Source organism: Streptopelia decaocto (genome assembly GCF_964273445.1).
Source record: "Streptopelia decaocto genome assembly, chromosome: 2".
NCBI classification, from domain to species: domain Eukaryota; kingdom Metazoa; phylum Chordata; class Aves; order Columbiformes; family Columbidae; genus Streptopelia; species Streptopelia decaocto.
The window spans coordinates 142,390,367-142,415,593 of record NC_138655.1 but is presented as its reverse complement, the minus strand read 5'-3'; the positions used below and the strand labels follow the sequence as shown (position 1 = coordinate 142,415,593).

The following is a 25,227-nucleotide window of genomic DNA, read 5'->3' as shown; positions in this document are numbered from 1 at the left end:
TTATTTTTTTTTTTTTTTCGTTTGACGGAAGTTTTGTTTCCAAAAGTAGTGCTTTTCAAGTGGGGGGATGTGCGGGAAATCTGTTGGGACTGGTTTGAGTGGTTGTTTTCTGAAGTAGCCTGGAGCTATTGATGTTAAAAGTAATCAACAAAAAACGATTAGTGTGTGCTGTGCCGGATTGCATAAGATATAAATTATTAATTGGATTCTGCAGAACTCAATTACTGGGAGATAATTGGTTTAGGTTTTCTCTGTGTCAGTGAGAGTCTAGAGGATCTCATCAGTTTCTAGAGTAGATCAAGTAATTGCGCCCTAATGTACCCATTTCTCTGTGTTGACCACAGTGGGGACCTTGAGTGAGCAGTTCAGTTAGATATGTCTACATTTTACGTGTTTGCATTCTGTGACATGAATTCCGTCCCTTTCAGGTATCTTAGATAGCTAGGCAGGTATGTGAAACAGATTACCTTGTCATTGCAAATGAATGTGATGAAAAATGAGCAAAATACCGTGTGAAAATGTGTTGAGACTTTGTGTAATTGTTGCAACTAATCTGAAACCATTTCCACAAAATTTGTTTGTCTTCTTAGGACACAGTAGGGTTATTTGTAGAAATGTAATGATTACAAGTTTATTGTGATAAACAGTTTTAACACCTGGATTCAGTCTTTATACTTGGTCCAATTTGAAGCTCTAAAATATGTAAGTAATGAAAAAACCCTTGAAGTATAACAGGGTATACTTCTGGCTTTCTAACTGTTTAAAATTCTTAAATACTCAAAAGACTCAAAATTATTTTTATAATTATAATGAATGAATTTGCATGTTACAAATTTGGTATAATTCATAAGGGTATGTGTAAACCACATGGCCTAAATCTGGTCCTCTCTGAGATATACAGCAGTTTATAAAGGTGAGCAAAGAGAAAAATAGACCTACTGATACCTTCTGAAGGCTTTAATAAACAGGTAGTAGAATATAAATTATTTAATCAAAATTGGTGCATACAGAATTGATGGACAGTAATAAGAAGATTAGTTGTTCTGTGACTCCTTTTAGCATCCATTGCTTGATGGATACCAGAAGGATGGAGAGAGAGAGGACTAAGATTTATGATCCTGGGTTCTGCATTTGCTATCTCCAGGGGCTCGTGATTTCTGGTGACACTGCTACAGGTCATTCTCTTGTAAGGTGTTCTGTGACCATGGCTGTCTGCATTGGCCTCAGCTAAATGCAGCCAGGAAAGTTTAGAGATAAAACCAACCACGGCCAGCAATTCCTGTCCTGTTGTCTACACTAAAATTTTCCATTGTCAACAGTTTAGTCCATTATGCAGAACAAGCACAGAAAACTGAAAAGATTAATTCTCAAAGGGCTGACTTCATAATTTTGAGACAACAAATTGGTTGTGATTCCAAAAATCCCTGTGTTTCTACTCTGGTATTTTGGACACTTTCACACACCAACTATCTGTGGCCAAAGATTAAAGGCAAAACTTTTCCTTTGGCTACAAGAAGATGACAGATTCTGTATTTCTGTTACTGAATTAAGTTTTACTGCCACAAAATGATCACAGTCTAGCTACAGAATAGGTGGTGTGTCCTTAAAAAACTGTTGCAAATCAGGCATTATTTGTTTATGAAAATAAGAGGAAAAATCCTACACAAATACACACATGCACACCAGTATGAACATTTATATTTGACAGCAGTTTTGGGATGTCTTTTGTTCTCCACTCTGAAGCCAATTTAAACCAATCCATTCATAAAACCCAGTATTTTTCTTATCCCAAGCACTGAACTGACAGTGGTTTTAAGTATAGGGGACTTTCTGAAGAGAAAAGGGAAACATGCAAACAATTGCCTTGGGCAAAAACACTGGGATTAAGCATTGAAAGGGGTGGAGGTCTCCTCTGCCCTGTGCAGTTTAAACCAGTGCAGCCCAGCCCTCTTTTGTGTCTGAGCATCACATGAAGTGTGTGGCCGATGTCTTAGTCATACCCAACACCCAGCCCAAAAGCCAAATACAGATGAGTTGGGGCGTTCAGATGTGCTGGTGTCTGCCTTCCTGGCTGCTTGGTTGTTTGAGACTCGGTAGATTGAGTGACCCATCCTTGCTGTGGCAATGCTGTCCTGTGCTGCATGCAAGGGTTGACGATGACAGTGCCAGCATGAAGAGAGCAGGTCTGGTCTGGGTTGTGGCTCGCAGCCTGTTCCCCAGGTACGAGCACAGCTGCACTGGCTGACACTGCCCTCACCTGTTTTCACTGCTGTTCTCACCACTGTGCTCTGTCTTTCCTGTTTCTGTAACACCTGGGACCTTTGGATCAGCCTTTGAAGTATCTTGGTTTCTTATGCCTAGCCTGTGATCCTCTCCATTTCTTGTTCAGGCATGATGTTCAGTCTAGCTACAAAATAGCTATACATAAAAAGGTATGTGTATCAAAAGATTTTTATATGATAGCACAGATAACTGGCATGCAGAGGCTCAACTCTTGGGCACTCCATGCTTCCCTGCATGGTGGTGACACCAGCCAGGCTTCTCCTCTGGAGGTCCTAGGCTGCTCTGGATTTGGTCGCCAGGACACCTCTCTTAAAAGCTCCCAATTTTTACACTTAACCTTAAAAAATTTAATCTCTTCTATTGTATGTTGCCTTTCTTCTGTTGGAAAAAATAATTTTAATTTGTCAGGTGTGCAGAACTGGGAATACATACGGTAGGATCCAGCACCTTATACTGGTTTTAAGTATAGAACAGGAAAAGCACTTTCACTATTTGCTCATCCAAAAGGCAAATGTGACTATGTATTCCCAGATTTCTGTAGCATATACCAGGAAACAATTTCACCTCTAGTCATCTTCATGGGAAGCAGGTGGTGTTTTTCTCGTTCTCACAGTTTTGTGTAAAGTTCTCTCAACTATTTCCTGTTTCCTCCTGAAAATGGCAGTGACTGTTCCTTTGTCACCAGAGTTGGTACTACAGTATTTATTGTAATGATTTAAGGAATTTATTTTTATCTAATGGCTTTTATCTCTAGCTTTACAAAGTGTTCAAAGGACATTCATTGTAAAATTTAGTTTATTTTTACCTCTGTTTTGAATAACCCGTAGAATGGGTGGTGGTTTTATTTGTTCATTTATTTATCTATTTGTTTATTTATTTTTAACCAGGTCTCTTGATTAAGTAATGCCATACAGACATACCAGAAAGGGAAAAGCCATACTATCTGTAGGCATCTTTCTATATGTGTGATTCTGTATGCATGTTGCCACTATAGCTCTGTCACTCAAAGGTGGCTGGGCAGCATTTTTGGCACTGCCTCATGGTATGTACTGCAAGGGTAGATAGGATGTGTAAGTAGCTAGAGTTTGTGGTCCAGAGGATGTCTAGAAGTTGATTTATAATTGCCACATACCCTGGCATTATAAACACACAATGGTGTGTTGGGGTCACCAGTAAGTGACCACCTTCCTGGCTTGGCCATTGGGTAGTGTGCAGGCAAAGTGTGGGAATCTAGAATATGGACCAATGTCCAAATGTAACCTTTTATTCTCAGTGAAATGTTTACTTTTTCTAGTAATTATGTGATTTATCTTTCTAGAGAACCATTTCATGAATTCTGTGGTCACATAGCTGTAAAAATGCCTTTGCAAAGCTACATTTTCTATTTAGTCATAGGTCAGTGTTTTCATACATGCAAGGAAGTGCTGCTAGAAATCCTTGTATTCTCTCTCACTTCTAAAAGACTATTGCTCAAATATACAGCGTTAATGTATAGGATGCTCCATCCCATCAATTCTAAGTGAACAGTCAGGAAAAATCAGAAACGTGAAGGAAAATGTCTTTTCCTCTCCACTGATCCACATGCAGACTTCTCTCCAGATTGCAGACAGCCATGGGGGCTGTTCCAGAGCAGAAGCTGCATGGCCAGGTATGTTTTACTGGTTCATGAAAGCTAAATGACTCTTCCATCTCATCTGTTGTCCAGCCAGTGAGATCCAATTAATTAACTGCCCTGGTACTAACCAAGATAACTTTCCTATGAGTTTGTGTCTCTGTGTTTACACTGTGTGTGGATTCCCTCTTGTTTGGGGAAAGAAAAGCTAACCCTTCTGTCTGTGCCTTAGTGGGAGTCTAAAAGTATTTATCTCCCTACCCAATTACTGACTTCCATAAAACTAGTAGAAATTTCCTATTTTTTAGATATTCATATCTCACCTCATATTTGAGATATCAGTTGCCTCTGTCTCTGACTAAGTTTAGTTATGTAGTGAAAAAGCATGCTCAGAAAAGCAAGCTAAAAAGCATTGCTTGAAGTTTTAAACTAATTAAAGATTTGCTTAGCAATGTCACTCATTATTTTATGCATTTAATTACATCTTCAGTCTTTCTAAAACAAAACACTTACCTAGTCGGGCACATTCCTCGTGAGCTTGACACCATCTTCTTTTCCTGCGGGCCTCAAAATAATAGCAGTGACCTTGGAAAGGTATCCAAGATTTGTATCCTCTTGATTCAAGGCATTTTCCTGGAAGTTGTGAGACACCAGTAACACAGAATCACAGAATCACAGAATGTTAGGGATTGGAAGGGACCTCAAAAGATCATCTAGCCCAATCCCCCTGCCAGAGCAGGAACACCTAGATGAGGCTACACAGGAACATGCCCAGGCGGGTTTTGAATGTCTCCAGCGAAGGAGACTTCACAACCTCCCTGGGCAGCCTGTTCCAGTGTCTGTTACCCTCACTGAGAAGAAGTTTCTTTTCAAATTTAAGCGGAACCTCTTGTGTTCCAGTTTGAACCCATTACCCCTTGTCCTACCGTTGGTTGTCACCGAGAAGAGCCTGGCTCCATCCTCGTGACACTCACCTTTTATATATTTATAAACATGAATGAGGTCACCCCTCAGTCTCCTCCAGGCTAAAGAGACCCAGCTTCCTCAGCCTTTCCTCATAAGGGAGGTGCTCCACTCCCTTCAGCATCTTTGTTGCCCTACGCTGGACTCTCTCCAGCAGTTCCCTGTCCCTCTTGAACTGAGGGGCCCAGAACTGGACACAATATTCCAGATGTGGTCCCACCAGGGCAGAGTAGAAGGGAAGGAGGACCTCTCTGGACCTACTAACCACCCACCTTGTAATACACCCCAGGATGCCATTGGCCTTCTTGGCCACAAGGGCACAGTGCTGGCTCATGGTCTTCCTGCTGTCCTCCAGGACCCTCAGGTCGCTTTCCCCTACACTACTCTCTAACAGGTCATTCCCCAACTTATACTGGAACCTGGGGTTGTTCCTACCCAGATGCAAGACTTTTATCAGTAGGGGCCATTACTGACAGGAGATCAGGGAGCTGGAATCCAGTTATTTTATAAGATTTGTTTTTCCCATTAAGCTAGTAAGAGAAAACTAAACAGATTATATGAGATTTGTCATCGTAGAAGAAATGAAGAATGTTCTAAAAAGAGCTTGAGTATGGCTTTGATTTTGTATTTGAGAGAAAATTTTGCTTCATATTTATCAAGGTGATTAGGAAGATATACCAGTTTATAAGTACAGATTCTGTCTAATGGTGATTTTTGTAATTGCTCTAGTCAATAGAATATCCAGCTGTTTAGTCAAAACTGCTATTTTTAAAATGTCTTCTGACACTTCAGTCTCCTTTCTTCGACGGGATCAAAACCTTATAGCAGAAACTGTGATTGTGAATGGAAGTGTTGGTATAACTAAACATGGTTTGCAGGATTTTTTATTAAACTGCACGCTCAATAAAGTCCATAGCAATTGATGTAATAGAAAGATTTTGGATGAGAAGATAAATGCAGATAGAACAAAAATTAAATGTTCTGGCAAATTACATTCTCTTCTGGTGTGTCTTCTGCAATCTATTGCTTTTCCTATTAAGGAACATTCGGCTCTCAAATTAGATTTCTAGAATATTGAAGTGGAAAGAGACATTATATATTAAATCGGAGGATTTTTTTGTCAAATTACAATGTCTTAAAATGTAATTTGACATGCAATTTTAAATTTTCTAATAACTCAAGATCTTCCATAATGTTGACAAAAACAAGAATATAGCTAAATTGTGAAATTATGTTTATACATATTTCCATAGATATTATGGAAGTTTGTGCCTAGAAGGCTCCTCAAGGAGCACACACTCTTGTGCTCACACATGACATGAATTTGATATATATAATTGTATCATTTCTAACAGATGCTAGCCCTGTCTGTTCTTAGCAACCTGTAGTGATGAAGATTCCTTGACATGTCCAAAGTATTTGTTAAAGGCTCTGTACTGATAAAATTAGAGTGTTTTCCTGGTTGTATGTAAGTCTGTTACTCCTTTCCAACTCATATCAGACATAGAGGAGAATTTAATTCAGATTCTTAGGGCTCATTTTTAGTATTTAAAATCGATAATCTGGTTTCTCTCAGTCTTTTGTTTCTTAGTCTTTTGTCCAACTCCAATTATAATTTTTCCTCTTAATACTTGTTTCCTGGTCATCTGAAAACCCTAGTTAACTGAGAGCCTTTTCAAGCTTTGGTGCCCCAAACTGGATACAGAATACATGGAATCATATGCTTACTAATGCCCCCTTTTTGTGCTTGTAAATGCTGACTGCAACAAAATGTACAATATCTATTATGCACAAAGGTGAAAGCAGAATGTTTTCATTTTGTTTTGTTTTGTCTTCTGCCCTCCAGAAAGTACCTAACATTAATTCAGAGCATTTTTCAAGCCCTGGGAAATGGAAGGGAAGAAAGAAAGGGGGCATGAGAGAAGGCATAAAGCTGGGAGTCAGATAAGACATCATGTTGGTATGAGCACCCAAAGGTCTGCATGGAAAATGGGAGTGTGGGTGGGATTGTTCTTAATAAGTAGTGCTGATCACCATCGCTTTTGTTGTAGTTGTCGTGACTGTGATTCATGGGGAGGAGTGTGGCATGTGAAAACACACCTACCATCCAAATGTTCTCTCTCCCCTGCCATACAATTAATGTAGACATCTCACAAACATAAAGGATTTTTTTTTTTTTTTCCAAAATATTTTAACTTCTTAACTGGAGCAATTACACCAATTGCATTTTCAAATGAAAAAAAAAAAAAATAAAATCCACTGGTCTATATGTACCACATCATATAGCCGTTAGATTCCTTTAACTAAGGAATTTTATCCCTGTTTCTGTCCACAACCTTATTTTGCTACTGCTTCCATAAATCAGACTACTCTAGTAGAACGCATGAGCATAAGCACACACACATGAAAACCTTTCCTTCTCAGGTCTCAGATGTGCGACCTGAGAGATCATGTCAGCCATCACTGAGGTTCATAAACATGTGGCAGGAAGGCAGGATGCACGTTGTTCCTGAAATCTCCTTAGATTAAGATAAATTCAAAATGTGGGAAATTAATATTTGAGACCCTTTAAATGACTCTAAACAACACTCGGCATTGTTGTATACCACTTTGCAGGAGCATTTCTTTGTGCCAAAGCATGTAAGAGTTGTTAGTTCATTAAAATCTCCACTGTGTGAGTCTCATTGGAAGAACTCCAGCATCAATGGGTACTACTGTACTGATGCAACATGTTTTCTTCAGCTCTCCAGTGGCAGAAATTCATATAGGTTACAAGTTGAAACCATAAAGTAAGATCAGGTCCAGCATAGGCTTGACTACCTGTATGTAACACGTGTTCTTACCATGTTGCTGTTAAAACCAATCCACAGAGGCTCTCCATATTCCTCTGCAAGTAAGAACGGCAGTGCCTGGCTATACGGGTATAAAATGTCAGCAAGTTCTGAGACATTGTTATTGTGTTTTTTCTGTGCTTCCTCCCAATTCATTTTGTAACGGGTGACAGAATAGCTGATGCCACCAGAATTATCAAAAGCAAAGTCCAGCACCGACTGACCTGTAGGAATAAGGAAAAAAAACACCCAAGAACAGTTAAATCTGGCAGCCACATATTTGACTTGTGACTGAATAACATCTTTATTTACAAACCTAATTGCTAATGGAATGGAACACCACCTCATTGGTTGTTTTTAAGTAACAGATACTTTCAAAACAAAACAAACTTTCTGGATGAAAGAAATACATTTTCATCCTCTGAGAATTTTGAATCAGTAAATTCACAATATCTTACATTGCAGAGGTAAACTCACCCCATCAGTCAAAACTTACACACCTACCCTGACTGTTTTCAAAATACTTTTTGAAACTTATCAGCTTTGTGACTGTCAGGTTTATTTGGATAAATGAAAAACTTAACAGTTATGAAAATCTATAGATTATTATGAACTTAGGTAATTAAGCTATTAGCTACTTAATTATACTTTTTAAAATAAAATAATTTTGCTTTCCTAAATTCTGATATTTTATCATTCCCTTTTCCAAAACTTTGTTAAGGAGCACTGAGGTTTCACTGATCCTTTATCGAAAACCAATCAACCAACCAACCAAAAGCAAAACAAAACAAAAAAATGGAACTGTTCTAAAGCATGATGAACAAGAAAAGTTATTTTAATCCTTGTGTTATAAATTTCAAGATTAGCAGTACAGAACTCACCACTATTCTTCTGGCATATCTACCCTCTGCTCTTATAACACACCTCATTGTTCCATCTTCCTACGTCATCAGCACGGCCACTCTTCAGAGAAACACAAACTGTTGGAATAAGGGAAAGAATATGAGTACATTGACATTAGAAGTTATAAAGCAAAGTACCCCCTGGGTAGTTCCACTCCTTGTTTCTTTGAATTCTGATATTGTAGGATTTGTATTACAACTATTGCCATGTAAATCTTTGTAATATTCAGCTACGTCTGTTTATTCATTTCATTATTTTTGAGGAGACATACTTGAGAAGCACTATTATTTTCAAGAACTTGACACCTTCTGTCTTAACTAATGAGTGACTATCAATAACTTTGTGAATAAGAATGAAACAAAAATAAACGGAGGTCATGCTTTATATTTGACTTGCAAAGCCAGCTTTGAGTAGCATTTATTCTTGGTAGAATAAGCTAAATGACAGTCCTAGACTGAGTTATTCTCAGCTCTAATTCTTAGAATTTATCTTTCAGCTACACCAGATCAGGTCCTGAGTGCTTAAGAACCTGGAGCTTCAAGTTTATTACAACCTGCAACAGCCTACCCGCAACAGCTACCATGCAGGAATTTTAGGAACACCTCTTTTAGTGGCTCTTGACTGTAGTTTTTCAAGCTTGAGTAACTTTTCAATGTTATTTCACTCCTTTGAGAGGAAAAAAACCAGAAGCTTACTGGCAGAAGGGCCCAGAGCTTCTGGTTTCAAGGGTGTCCCTGTAATTAAATGGGAAAAAAAATCAAGATGTAAAATGTTTCCCAAATGTTGAGCCAGTATAAGTGTTCAATGAGTAGAAATTATCCTAATGTCTATCATTTTTTCATATTTACATATTTAATGAAGGATATGTTTATATACTATCTTTGATGCAGAGAAAAAATGGATGTTCAGGTAACAGGAGGTGTATTACAGGCCTGCATCTCTGTCTAGGTAGATTTTTGTTAAGTGCATCTTAGGACTGTTTCCTAGGTTAAGTGACTGAAGTTAGTCTGAATAAATACTTGTTTCAGAAAGAAAACTAAAGAGTGAAAATATTTCAATGTTGGAATATTTTTAATGTTGGAATATTTTGCACAATAATAAAAGATTCTTTAGGAGCAGTGTCTTGTATCTGAACAGAAGTTAAAATACTAAACAAATTTGTGCTTCTAAGTATTTTGAATTTTATTAATATTCATTCGTTTGTGAAACTTTTTTTCTATGAAACCACTTAGTTAAGAATCATATTTGACTGAAAATCCGCCAGCTTTTGAGAAATAATTTAAATGAAAAATTTCCACATCACATGGAGTGAGAGACTGAAGCAATGTTTCTCTAAACACACAAGTCCAAGAGCTATAAAAATGTTAAAAAAAAAATCACCTTCATAATTTTTTTTCCATAGCAATTCATCATAACGTTTGTGTTGTTTATGTGTAATTACATTAAATGAAGTAAGTTCCACATATGCTAGGGTAAAAAAACATAATGTAATATTTTTAAAATAATCTCTTACATAACTGGTTAAAAGATTTAAAAGAAAAAAATATAGGTCTCTTCTGGAGATACAAAAAGCTATGACTATTTCAGCAACTTTCAGTATACCATTATGCACTGCTGGCAAATGATGGTAATTTCTTCAGGCTATAATTTCTGCCGTTCATACACTAATAATAATTAACACTGTACAGCTATCATAGACAATTAGCTAACAATTTTTAGGTGTACTCATCATGCAGGTGAGGACTTAAAAAGTAAGTCACCAGGAAAGGTATCTTCACAACGTATCTTTAAGATAGATGTCTGTGACTATTACTTTTTAAGTAGGAGAAGCTGAGACAATGTGCCTTGATTAGAATCAGATTATTTTGAATAATTCAGCAGCAGAGAAATATCTTATTTAGAAAAGTATCACTTTAAACATTAATTCTTACTGCTTGTGTGAAGGAGCCCAGTGAGCCACCAAAGCAACACTTCTTTTAGTCTTTCTCTGCAGAAATCTCAGGCTTTTGCTTTTCTTCTCTCACAAAACCCTATAGATACAGGTAGAATGTGAAGTTTACAGAATGTTACTGACTGCCTTGTGTAAACAAAATAGGAAAACATGTCATTACAATTATCAGATATAATATGGATTAAAGGGTATGCTGATTAGATAACCTTAATTAAATAGTCTGGACATCCATAAATCCATGGGTCCAGATGGGATTATGGACATCCATAAATCCATGGGTCCAGATGGGATGCATCGCGGGTGCTGAGGGAGCTGGCTGAAGTCATTGCTGGACCGCTCTCCATCATCTTTGCCAAGTCTTGGGAAACGGGAGAGGTGCCCAAGGATTGGAGGAAAACAAATGTCACTCCAGTCTTCAAAAAGGGCAAGAAGGAGGACCCGGGTAATTATAGACCGGTCAGCCTCACTTTTGTCCCTGGGAAAGTAATGGAACAGCTTATCCTTGGTGCCATCTCAAGGCATATCAAGGATAAGAGGGTTATTAGGGGCAGTCAGCATGGCTTTACCAAGGGTAAGTCATGCTTGACCAACCTCATAGCCTTTTATGAGAATGTAACAAGGTGGATGGATGATGGCAGAGCGGTGGATGTGGTCTACCTTGACTTCAGTAAAGCCTTTGACACAGTCTCCCACAGCATCCTCACAGCTAAGTTGAGGAGGTGTGGTCTAGACAATAGAGTAGTGAGGTGGGTTGCAAACTGGCTTAAGGAGAGAAGCCAGAGAGTGGTAGTCAATGGTGCGGAGTCTAGTTGGAGGCCAGTATCTAGTGGAGTGCCTCAGGGGTCAGTACTGGGGCCAGTATTATTCAATATATTCATTAACGATTTAGACGAGGGAATAGAGTGTACTATCAGCAAGTTTGCTGATGACACTAAGCTGGCAGGAGTGGCTGACACGCCAGAAGGCTGTGCTGCCATCCAGCGGGACCTGGACAAGCTGGAGAGTTGGGCGGGGAATAACCTAATGAAATTTAACAAGGGCAAGTGTAGAGTCCTGCATCTGGGCAGGAACAACCCCAGGTTCCAGTATAGGTTGGGAAATTACATATTAGAGAGCAGTGTAGGGGAAAGGGACCTGGGGGTCCTGGTGGACAACAGGATGACCATGAGCCAGCACTGTGCCCTTGTGGCCAGGAAGGCCAATGGCATCCTGGGGTGTATTAGAAGGGGGGCGGTTAGTAGATCGAAAGCGGTCCTCCTTCCCCTCTACTCCGCCCTGGTGAGACCACATCTGGAATATTGTGTCCAGTTCTGGGCCCCTCAGTTCAAGAGGGACAGGGAACTGCTGGAGAGAGTCCAGTGCAGGGCAACGAAGATGATTAAGGGAGTGGAGCATCTCCCTTATGAAGAAAGGCTGAGGGAGCTGGGTCTCTTTAGTTTGGAGGAGACTAAGGGGGGACCTTATTAATGTTTATAAATATATAAAGGGTGAGTGCCATGAGGATGGAGCCAGGCTCTTCTCGGTGGCAAACAATGATAGGACAAGGGGTAATGGGATCAAGCTGGAACACAAGAGGTTCCACTTAAATTTGAGAAAAAACAACTTCTCAGTGAGGGTGACAGAACACTGGAACAGGCTGCCCAGGGAGGTTGTGGAGTCTCCTTCTCTGGAGACATTCAAAACCTGCCTGGACATGTTCCTGTGCGACCTCACCTAGGCGTTCCAGCAGGGGGATTGGACTAGATGATCTTTTGAGGTCCCTTCCAATCCCAAGCATACTGTGATACTGTAATGTCCAACCAGGTAGCAGTATAAAACATGTTTTTCCCACCCCTGTCAAGAACATGGGAAATATACTTGCAGTAAAAAGAGGATATGTTATAGTGCTTAAACTTCAGTGCATACTTTTAAATCAACATACTTTTAGTATAACCTAATGTGATAGTGTATTAATTTGAATTCCAGTGGGCTAATGGAAATTAAGCTTAGTAAGCAACCAGTAAGAAGAGATTTAATGCATATTAGTCCCTCTTTTTTACAAAAAGTAACTGATAAATTTTAACTGATAAAAAGTCAAAGGCACACAGAATGGAGAGTGTATTCAGAAGCAGGTGAATAAAATACAGAACCAATGAGAGTAGTATGTCTTATAATGAGATGCTGACTTGAGTTTCTGAATGTTTCTAGGCGAAAAGAACAGGTTTTAGACTAATTAATTGATTTAACTCACCAGCTGACCTAAAAAGCCTGAGGTAGCATAGAAACTATGGAAAAGCAGAATCTTCAAAATTAGACCTAAATGCAAACTCGCTTTCCTCTTCTATACCAGCTGAAGATTTGCTTGCTGCATCCAAAAAAGGTAAATAAAACCTGAGTTCAATATTTGGCTGCTTCCTATTTCTATTTAGCACAATGAGTCTCAGCTCTGTCCCCCACATGGGTTGTGCAAAATGTTACTAAGTATAGAACAGTAGTAAATAGGAAAGTAAAAAGATGGGAGAAGAAAAAAATCAAGAGTATAAAATAACTTGTTCAAAACAAATTCATAAAAGCAATTCAATAGTGAGCAATTCAATGGCTTCAATAGTGAGATTTGTCATCATCTTGCATCATGTCACATAGTTCAGAAATGGCTCCCAGCCTCTACTGCATCTTAGATGTCCACAGATGGTTGTAGAACAATATAACAAATATGCAGAAAACTGCAGTAATAGCTTTAGCCTCTTTCACAGACAGTTCTGAGACAACTCATATTGACTGAAAAAAAAAAATAATAAATAACTTCATTTTAAATAAGGGAATATAGTGAAAATTATCACCCTGAATTTGATTCAAAAACATTCACAAGGGATTAAAAAAACAGTTTCATGTCAAGTGGAACTTGTGAAAACAATGGATTTTTGCTGACCAGATTCCTGGTTACACTTTCGTCTTAACTCAAGGCAGGCAGGACCAGTCTTCACTGTCCCAGAAACTCCTTGTAGTGGGTCTCTTCTGCAGATGTAACCAAACTTTCTATCACAGGCACTGTCTGCCCAGTATCCATCCTAGATGCAGTTTGGGAAGAGGAAAAAAATAGTGAGGCAGAACCTGTTCCCTTTAGAAACATTTTGATGTTTTGTTTTTTGTTTTTGTTTTTAACATTCCTTCACAAAGGGAAAAAATATCTGTATTTTTTTAATGAATTCCAAGTATTTGTGCTTAATTGTGAGGTTATGTTAAGCTAAGCATCATGGGCAGTGTTAAGGTTTGCTTGGCATATAGCGTATGCTCACACCCAGACATGAACATTTATCTAGTTATCTCTAATTTAATTTTAAATTTAATTTTGAACAATTGTATTTCTGAGTGAATAAAGATACCATTACCTGATTTGTTTCTAAGTTGCATTCACAAAAAACCAAAACACTTAGAAATAGAAAACAAAACAAAACAAAATAAAAAACCCACAAAAAAAACCCCACAAAGAACAAATAGTGTAGTGCTACACAAACGTGGAGTGATTCTACCTGTCTTGCCATAACAACACAATCTTGTTGCCCGTTGGTTTCATGAGTTGGTTCTCCAGGCAACTATCTGGTATATGTCACAGGAGTCCCATCACTCCACTCAAAGTACATTTGAGTGTTGAGGTCATTCAGACCAATCCACAGCTCATCCACATCTTCTGAGAACAGAAATTTACCTGTGTTAGTACACAGGTTGAAACAGTCCATAGGAGCAAGATTTTACAGAGATGAGCTCAACTTGCCATGTTACAATACACATTCATCTAGATTAAATGACAGTGGAGTTTATTTTAAGATCTAATTCACATTTTTCTTTCAAGAAGTTAAAAAATGAGATGCCAGCAGGAAATGAGATTCCTCAACTTTATCAGTAAAAGTCCATTACTGTATCTACAGCTACAAGGTGTCTGAGGCAGATAATCAGCTCAAATACTGCAGTAACTAGAGCTGTTATTTCTTTCAAGTGATTTCAAGTGGTGTAAAACAAATGAAAATCAAAATGAAAAGAATGAAAAGAAAATGAAGAGACCACTGATGATTCCTTTTGTGGAGGAATCTTGTGGATTTCTATAAATACAATTCTTCATTTTTACCAAACACTGCCCTGCAGAAACACTCACTGTAGCCAAACTGAGACAGAATGAAGCCATGCTCCTCAGGGTTGTGGATACTGGCCAGATTGCCACTGCTCTCATTGCCAGAAATTAGGGCTTCTCTCTGCTCTCTGGGGTCTCTCTGAACCATGAAACAGTGACGTCCATAGGGCAGCCATGCTTCTGGGCATTTAACAGGCTCTGTATCCCCTCAAAATCAAAGCATATTTCAAGTTTTTAAACAGCGCAAACTGAAGTCTAGAATAACTGCAATTACATTTGAAATGAGTTAGTTAACTAATTAGAATGAAAATGGAGTGGATATAAATAAGCAGCACTTCTATTCATTCCTCATACATATAAAACATTTTAGTCTGTTTGCTGTTCTGCACTGTACTTTTACAGAAAACATACTGCATTTAGACAAAAGAGGAAAATAATGAAGCCTTTGGTTACTGGGCTTTACCAGTGTGAAATATTCGCTTTTTTTGACAGAGGAATATTTTGGAATTCCATGTATAGTGCTTTCACACAATATAGCCCACTTAATCATGTTTTGCATATTTCAAAAAGACGTTATTACCGCAGCACAAGTAATTCTCTGCACACATGGCTTTCCATACTAAGTCTCATTAAATAAATCCAAGCAAGGTGTAGTAGAAAACTGGTCTGAAGGAACTTGCTCTTTTTTTCAATCTTTCTAGGTTACAGGCAATCCTACTGAGAAGGTGGTTTGAGCCTGTTGGTGCCATCTTTCCAAGCCTTCAGTGATAAACCTTGGTGTTTTCATTAGAATGCACTACATGAAGAGTGAAGCAGCTCTGACTTTATTTTCGTATCCATGCAGTCCATCATACTTTTGTGATAGTGTATATACTATGTGATAGTGGATGGCTTAGACTGGTGACTCCGGGATTGTTAATAATAACACGACATACAAATTGGTTGTCTGGTTACTGGGTTCCAGGAACTTTTCCAGTATTTAAATATATTTGATTAAAAAAATACCAGTATGCTTTCTTCTGTGGCACTCATCAAAGCAGATAAGTGACAATGCTTTTACAATGCTTTTAAAAAAAATTTATATAATTTTATTGTAAGGAGCCATGAAATTTCATTTTAGTGACACAATTCTGTCTTTGTCGAAGGGTTTTTATTTGCTTGACATACCTGATGGAAGAATGAAAGGATCCAGTGTGGAGTTTTCCTATTTACAGATATAGCCAACTTTCAACTCACATGTCTGGTTTTCCCATTTAGCATCTCTTCTGGGATTTAGTACTGCACAGAGTTTCTCAGCCTTAGGGCTTCCTTCATAGAATAAGAAACAAGTTATTTTTATGTAGCACAGGTTTTATGTCAGCACCTGAAAGAACAATTTACTTCCAGCCTTTTCATGTGTCAATTACAGACTCATGACTTCATGGCTACAGTTACTTTTCTACCAGATATAAGGAAATGCAATCTAAAAGTACCCTTCAAAACATTTCTTTAGATGCTTGTTGCATAATTCACACATTCTGCCATATTTGATTGCAGAATAGTGGTCTCAAAAATAAGACATTCCTATAAATTTTGTGAAAATGGTTGGCTTGCACAGAAGAGAGACTAAACTTTGGGCCTGCACTGATGGAAAGGCTGCAGCAAGTCCTTTCCTTACCCTGTCCCCCATCCATTAAGGAATATGTAGTTCACAAGCAGTTGCAGAATAAATTATATTGTTACCCAGTCAGCAGATGCTGGGCTGGAGTCCAGACATTGAAGGGGAACCTGGTGCTGCTACAGTTGTGATGCCACACAGAGACTGTAGGAAATCAGAGTTCATGGTTTCACAGCTCATGAAACATCTAGTTTTATACACAATTTGTTGTCAGGACCCAATGATGCTAATAGGACTAAATAATGAGCTTAAAACACTCAGTTACATTTGTGAAAAGTGAGGACATAGTCTGAGCTAATATTTTTGGGCAGGAACACAGTAAGGGAGCATCTTAACATAGTTCATATTCAGACAAAGAATTTTACAGACATGAAGAGTATTCTTCAGAGCAAGAATCGTCAGCCACTAACAATAAAAAGAAATATCAAAACCTGAAAATTAGAGTTCTAGTTCATCATTTTAAAGCTAAACCAAGCTCAGTAAATGAATATTATTTGTTAAAAATATGAGACAAAAGCGAAATGCCACTGATCTGTGAGATATGTTGTCTGGCAGTTGAGTAGGGAGTGGTGGTAACCTAGATTGGACAAAACTTGACAGGGTAGGCTTCCTCTGTATAGGAGCATGTTAAATAGGTTCTCATTTCCAGAGCTTTGTTCAGCAGAGCACAAAAATAATAATATGGAATTCCTAAAATAAAATCTAAGCATAACAAATCAGATGTGAAAACAAATTTCCTAATTTCCACAACTCTCTTGTAGGAAAATCTTCCTTTCTATGTCAGGTTCTGGTTGAGCAACTTTCAGCGGTGTGCTGTAACAAAAAAGTTCAAGTCATGCCCTTTGGAAAGGTCCTTTCTGCGTGTCCCTTTGGCAACTGGCTTCAGGCTTGCTCCTTGCTGTGAGCAGAGCCTCCTCACATGTCCTCACACTTGCTGTGTGTCTTTCCCGTGCCTGCCTCTGCAAACAGCCCTCCAGGAGGTTCTCCAGAACAATTGTCCTTAGGGAACAGGCAGTGTTTTCCTTTTCTCAGAAAGGTCCACACTGTGATGACTTTTTTTTCCCCCCCCTACTCCCAAAAGATACAACTGGAAATATCTGGGTTAACTCATGCTAACAGCCGTCATGTGGGGATACAGGAACTCCAAGGGTGTGGGCTGCTTGACCTGACAGCCAGCTGCTGCTCTTCCCTGCAAGGCTTAAGGAATTTGACCAGATTGCAGAAGGTAGAAAACCATCTACCAGACTCAGCAGTTCTGGGCTTTCCCTTCATTCTCTGTGCCAGACAGAGACTTAGGGAAGGCCAAAGGAGGGAATATGAATAAATATTCAGCAACTTTCAAAGATAAACTGCCAATGTGATGAACTCTATTTACAGTCTCTCTTGAATATTGAATATTGAAAAGGAGAGAAGGAAAGTGAAAAGTATGAAAAGTGAAAACTATAAAAAGTGAAGGGGAAGGCTTTGCAAGACTGAGGCTCACTGACAGCTGAGTCCTTGCAGGGGGATACACGGTTTGATAATCCTTGTGAGAGCTGAAGAGACACAGAGGTTTGATAATAACTCACTTGAAGGCATTCCTAGTATGCTGCAGCTTGACTATTGCTTTTCACTTTATCTACTTCTGATAGAGGAGTTTATTTAATTCTTCTGCTTGAAACTCCTTGTGATATATCCTATGAAGCAAAGCACCATTCTCAGCTTTTTAATGTCACCTGTCTCATAAGCCTGTAATCTCCATTTCCTTGTCTTCATGGGGAATACCACAAGATTTTAGTTACTATGCATTCAGCATTCTGGTAGGAAATATTTACTCCAAAAACTGTTAAAAAACCCAATTACAACCTGGTGCTCAGTTAAAGTATCCGAGGGGAATGCCACCGCTCCACTGCCAGCCGCTGTTGAGATTCAGACTGTTAAACCCAATACAGAGGGAGGATTTCTTGCTGTCAATCAAATCTAGGTAACCAAAAGAGTTGAATTCTAATGAGATTTGTTAGGAAATGCACTGCATTTTCAAACTTCAGAGGAAGATAATAAATCTCGGCTTAGTGATTTCCAAGTTCAGTACAGATTACATATTTACTGGTAATAAACTCAGAGAATGTATTCTGTACATAAAGGGTAGAGAACACCAAAAGACTGTTTTGCATATTAGTTTATCTGAATTTAATGCTATTCTACAGTTATATGTAAGCAATAAGCTTTGAAAACTGAAACACTAAATTGCTATTTTTAATATTTATGTAACTACTTTGCTTGATTGTGATGTGATTGATATAGGGCCTTTGTTCTACTCTCTATGCATAAATCCAAAAAGTCTTTAGCTTTCCAATAGTGTTTTGTATAAAATTTGTATGGTATTTCCAAAAATCCATTTCATTAGATATATTGATCTCTTAACATGAAAGTTATAAAATCACTGCCTCCTATAATGACATTCCTTCTTGTAATGTCCCTTTCTGTGAACTTGCTGGTGTTTTCTGAGCTTGAGCCAACTGTCACTTAATTAGCTGGCAATTCTTAACTTTCTTTGTCATTATCAAATCACAGTTCCACAACTTACAAAAGTTCCACCTATAAAAAGATTAATTTACAGTAATTGTGTTATTCCTCTAGCAGTATGTATATCGTTTTTATATCAGCTTTTCATTGTAATGTGATTAAAGTACTGAAACATTTGTCATCAGTCAAAAAACCTCTTTGACACTCTTTACTGAGTCTTGCTTATTACTTCACCGCTTAGATACATTTGTTCATGTATCTCTGTGATACTTAATTCTGCATTGTGCTGCTGGAAGCCATTCCTTGCTTGGTGCCTTATGAGAGCTGACTGGTAGTTTATCTGGCAGTAGGTTCCTGCCAAAGGCTCTGTACTCCAAAAATCTGTCCTTGTCTGCATGAGAGAAAGGCAATTTAGTATTGCAGTTTGTTATAAACATCTTACACAAAATGTTATGAGAAAATTTAACTTCAAACTTACTTGTGAAATGAGATTCTGGAGCAAATAATGCCCAGACCCCCAAAACCCACATTGTTCCATTAGCTTCATCTTTGATATGTAAATAAGTGGTTTGCCATTGACAGTAGCAGAAATGGACCTTTCATCTTTTATTTCCACTTTACCCTGTGAAATCTGATGATCTCCAGGTTAAAAAAAAAAACAGTGTGAAGAAGTCAATAAAGCAAAACTGAACCTTGCTCATTATCCACTCTGAAAACCTGTTCAGCAGCTCATAAGGCTATGCCTGAATTAATACTTGGCTGAAGTATAACGGAAATGTGAACATTTCCAGTGATGGAAAGTTTGCTTTTCAAACTATGGCATCATTAGTTTTTTTGCAACGATACATTGAGGGGCTGGAGTGAGTTCAGAGAAGGGCAACGAAGGTGTTGAGGTGTCGGGAGCACAAGTCTGCTGAGGAGCGGCTGAGGGAACTGGGGCTGTTCAGCCTGGAGAAAAGGAGGCTGAGGGGAGACCTTATCACTGTCTACAACTACCTGAAAGGAGGTTGTAACATGGAGGGGGTTGGTCTATTCTCCCAAGTAGCAAGTGATAGGACGAGAAGAAATGGCCTCAAGTTATGCCAGGGGAGGTTTAGATTGGATATTGGGAAAAATTTCTTCATGGAAAGGGTTGTCAGGCATTGGAATGGGCTGCCCAGGGAAGTTGATTTTATGCTGAATATTGCCATATTTAAAGCATACTGATCTTTTCCTGGATGTTACCTACTGACAGATACACCCAGAAAATTTTCAGTCTGACTGTAGAGTCACAGGAAACATCTTTGTTTCTTCTGTAGGGAACCTTATGGCATGGCAGAGACATTTTTGAGTAAAATTAAGTCATTAGAAGGTTTTTCCTTTCCACACTACTAACAGTGTTTCAGTATTGATATATTTACCTAACCATGTTGTGTTATAGCATCTATGTCAGCATTTGGGACTTAACTGCCAGCTAGACAGAACCCATAGAGATGGTCTGTGTTGAAGTCAAAGGTGGTTGCACACCAGAGCAAGCCGTCTGACCGACTGCTGTGCACCTGGCCTGCCACTTCCCACTCAGCTGGAAGGGCAAGGCACACGGAGCTCTGTTGTCATTTCCTAACAGTGTGAACACAACTGAGGGGGCAAACGAGAAATTATAATACAGCTACAGGAATCTGGGGAACCCAGGTCTCCACGCATCTGTACATAAGGCTATGTGGAGGAAGTGTTGCCAGCGTTATGCCAGTGTAACTGGGGACATACTGTCACCAGCAGTGTCGTCCAAGGCAGTTCTGGGTAGATCTTGCAGTTTACCCTCTACTTAGGATATCACCAGGTGTAACAACTGGAAATAGAGCAGCTTCAGACTGTAGCCAACTATGAAAGAGCTGTAGTGATTTTTGTCTCATATATTTAAATATATTTTTCTAAAAATAACATTATTTTGCGTATCATGTAGCTTAACATCCCATCATTCATTAAAAATAAATAATTGATTTAATTGTTAAATGTTGTGGGATTTTTGGCATCTGAAATTTCATCAAGCAACTGAATAGTAACGTCCATGGAATTATTTCCTTACATTTAATATTGGCATATTAAATATAACAATTTTTGCCTTTCATCCAGCAATAGGAATATAATTTCACTAGTACTGGTATACAGTTAAATAAAGTGCTTTGATTTACACTAACAATTAACAATAGCCTAGATCAACCTTTGCTTTAAAAGTAAAGAAAAAAAATGCACATTTTTTTGCATGTACTGCATTCTGTGTGAAGCTAAGCAGCTGCACATCTCCAGGATGGAGAAACTCAGGTCTGAGTATGTGAACTAATCATCCTTCAGTCCACCACTGCCTGAGGTGGAACAGCTGGTATTAGACTAAGGGGAACAGAAATCAAAGGACCTTGTCTCTGATGGCAAACAAGTGGGTAGAAGACACCATCAGGATTAACCTTTAAACTTTATCACCTTGAGAACACAAATCATTAATGGTTCTGTAGATCTTCCATTCATTCATCATCACTGATCCTGTTCTGAACAGAAAATTTTGTTCTTTTCTTTTGCCAGCACTAGGAAATAAATCTTCCCCTTGGACTGACAAGGTTGCATTTCTGAAGTCTGATTTCTGGAGTTCACGCTCATTGTTGCAGGGGTACAGAGAAATTTCAGCCTGGATTTGCTTGTAGGGCATGGGCACTCCCAAACAATGTACAAATGCCACGCTCATCACCTGGTGGTCTGGCACCCACCTGGGTTTTTGTAACTCAGTCTTTTTGTTGCAAGCAGCTGTTGTGACTGCATAAGAGCTCTGAGTAATTAAACAGAGCTTAGTATCCTCATTGCATATTAAAAATGATTCATTGTCTATAAAACAAAATGATCAGAATTAATGTATTTATGGTGAGCACATGGTGAGGGGAGCTTGTGAGGAGAGAGATGTGCTGTTGATTCTATGCTGATCTGACTCATGTCAGAAGACTGTAAATCTGAGTCACGTTTGCAAAGATCAAACAGCAGTTTCAAGACTTTTATTTCCTTCTGGGAAAGAAAAATAAGTGCAGCTCATGTAAATACAATACAGAGGAATAAGAGTACATAAAATACATTATGACATCTTCAAAAATGTCATCACTAGAATGGAATTTTCATGAGTACAGTGGATTTTATTTTCTAAATCTCTCCTGAAATACACATTTCTTTCAAGTTTTCCAGAAGAGAACTTCCTGAAGATTTGGAAGTTTGCCATTACTTCATGCTCTATAGATTTAGCTCATGTTACATACATCTCCATGGGGCTGCATTTGTGCTTAATACAGTTAGTGAGTGAGCTGTCTGTGACTCTTTCTCCTCCTGTAACTGGCATGTTTTGTTATGGTTCGGTTTGGGTTTGTTTTTTTTTAGAATAAAAAACTGTGGAACATTGATTTATTATCTTTCCATGTTCCAGTATCCTTTCAGTAGTACATCTATTACAAGAAGTCAACATAATTCACACAATCAAATCACAAACATTCTTACAAGAGCAAACAGCAGGCAGCATATAGAATACACTACAGGTGTGTGCTTATGTGCCTGTGCTTTGTTATGGAAGGGCAGTATGTAAAAGTTTAACAAGCTAGTTAATGCTTTCAAACAATTACAGGCAGCCTGATTGAGTACTCCATGAAGAAAGCAGGTGCTGCTCTGGTTGTACTGCCGCCATGTGAAGCGGTCTCTCAGTGCTGGGCATCGGTCTGAAAAGCTGAAAAGCTCCCTGCTTTTCAAAATTTGAGTAGCCTACAGCTCCTGCTAGATTTGGGTCATGAGACAGTGAAATATGAACTACTAGAAATGTTCTAGGATTTATGGGACAGGAGGGCAAGGCTTTGCCCTTCAGTTCTCTGTGCCCAAAACCCCTACCTGGAAACAGAGATGTAGCATCAACCCCGTTTCCATCTGAGAGAATAACCATGTAAGTGACAATGAGAGTCCCTTCCAACCGCAAAAGTAAATTGGTAGAACAAGGACAGAATGTTAGGGCACAGCCAATGTTGAGTAGTGAACAGAGCAGAAAGTGTCCGGGAAATTCTGGGAAGTTCTGACAGGAAGAATAGTTCTTGTTAGGTTATCTGTATTTAATGCTTGAGCTCTCCCAAGAAGACCCTATATTACCTTGACCAGCTTAGTAACCTATGGAAGTTTCACTTCTACATGTCTAAATTTAGAGCTAAGACCTAACTTCTTCTTTCCCTGTACATTTAGACAGGTTTTAAACCCTATTAAATATAGTATTTATTTCTGGTAACTAAGTAAGTGTTTAGTGTAGTGCCCTAAGTTTCAGCTATTGCTTCTTGTGGTATTTTTGCATCTCAGGAGTTCTTGTTGGAAACTGTGAGGGTCGTGCTTGGAATATCACATGGGTTTGGACCCCAGCTCACAGAGCAGAGGTGAGACTCTCTTTTCGCAGAGGCTGGTGCTGGCACAGCTCACACGGCACAGTGTCTGCTTTCAGAAGCTGTGATTTGTGCCCCCCTCCTCCACAAATCTAATGAATTGAAGGATAAAGGAAAAATGTCCTTGAATCTTATCACTATCCTTACATCAAAAGGGAACTGTGATCTGTCCTTGGTCAACTTCAGAGCCTTAACTATGCCTTTCATCATTACGTTGAAAGCCACAGTGGTTATTCCAGGGCAGTTCTCTGATCTTTTAAATATTTTTTTTTTTCACCAGTGTCTGCTCAGCCCCAGTATTACATCTTGCATTAATCCAAAAGCTCCATCTCACCCCACACAACCTCATCCTAAGGCTAAGAGGTACACACACAGCAACCTATTTAATAATTTTCTCTTTTAAATTTTTCGTAACTCAGTCATATATACAGGCAAGAACTATGGAGCACACTGTGAAGACCATGGACTTCACAGGGCAGACAAAACCATTAAAGTTGTATCCACATACATGACTCTGTCCTGATTTCTGATTTCTGATTCCAAGCTTCACCCCATCTTGACTCTTCCCATCTTGAATAGTGAACCAACATCTCTCTATCTGCATCTCTTTTAAACTTCTATGGGCCACTCCAGTTAAGATGACTATGAAATCCAAGGTAGTCAAGCTGTGTGAAAATCTTGAAGAGCATGAGACACAAGCAAGATAACAAAAATGCTCCCTTTCACATCCACTTTTACAGGGGATAAAAAACAAAGACTCACCGAGTGTCTGGAAAGCAGTATGAACACAAGAGAGGAAGACTAAGACTGTAGAAAAAGTAAAGTGTTTCATTTCTTCTTATTCACAAAGAGATGACATGAAATTGGTTGCTGCAGTAGAAGTCCTTAAGGAACCAGTTTGCACTGGCTACTCAGTTTTTGAGTTTCAGTTGAAAGGGAAAACTCTGGGCTTTAAATAAGGAAATATCCTGTCACATGTGGTATTTTGAAATCTATAAATAATTACAAAATTCAACCTTTGCATCTGAAAGTGAAGTTTCCTTCCATTTGAAAGCAAGTGGCAAAGTATGTAGACTTCAACATCATTTCTCTGAATTATTTTTAAGTTTCTTGGTTCTGCTCTGGGATTTTAAAGCACTGACCCTCAAAGACAGAGAAGCCAGGCGTGCACTTTAAATGGATGTACTTTAAATCTCATACATACTTATCTGGTAAACTCAGAAAAAAAATGACAATTTCTTGGCCAGATAGGTCTTCATTGCTACAAAAGATATATTCATTTAAATTGATGCACCAAGCAATGTCAGCTACTTCGGTGTGAAAAATTAACCCAGATCGGACAACTTAATTTTGCTTCATAACTTGACAAAATGCACACTTGGCTTTTATCTTCTCCAATTTATCAACCGGCAATACTACCGGGCTGTTATTTCATGTGAATTTGTCTCAGGAAAACAAATACAAATTAGCCAAATCTTTACAAATCTTTCTGTTAATCAGTGATTTAGATGACAGAAGTACCTTTCAAAATTATTTAATCCGTAAAGTACAAATGAATGTTAATACATAATAATTTTTTCTTTGTACCAAGTGTAAATGAGACAAGCAAGGAGAAACATTCCCAAACATTGCAAATGAGCAACAGCCCTTTAAATGGGAATCAGCTTCAGATACGATGTAAAATTGTCTCTTTGTTTTGAAGGAAAATGAAGAAAGGTATTACTGTGAAATTATCCTTAGAATTTTCCCTCATTTTTCATGGCTTTGTTAGGAAGAAAAATCTCATAATATATTCTGTGAGGGCAAAACATGACTTATGTGAGAGAAGAAACCTATGTACAGGGTCTTCAGAGCTGCATTGCCAACATCAACTATCAAAATTATAAATAATGATATTATGTGGGATTTGGGATTTTTTCATCTGTTTGGTCTTTTAATTTGCATTGCCTTTATCATTAACCATCAAACAGCACTGAATTCAATTCCGTGTCAGTAG

The 25,227-nt window shown here is 38.5% G+C and overlaps 1 pseudogene across 1 annotated transcript; it reads right to left on the bottom strand.

Annotated features, from left to right (window-relative positions):
* On the bottom strand, positions 1-24,063 carry LOC309435872 (macrophage mannose receptor 1-like; annotated as a pseudogene). Its single transcript has 11 exons — positions 23,994-24,063; positions 20,258-20,427; positions 19,045-19,201; positions 18,148-18,264; positions 15,816-15,956; positions 14,673-14,846; positions 14,053-14,210; positions 13,452-13,590; positions 7,702-7,913; positions 4,409-4,556; positions 1-125 (listed from the first exon to the last, which is right to left on the bottom strand). The product of its transcript is annotated as a macrophage mannose receptor 1-like (transcript).
* Positions 24,064-25,227: the final 1,164 nt, after the last annotated feature.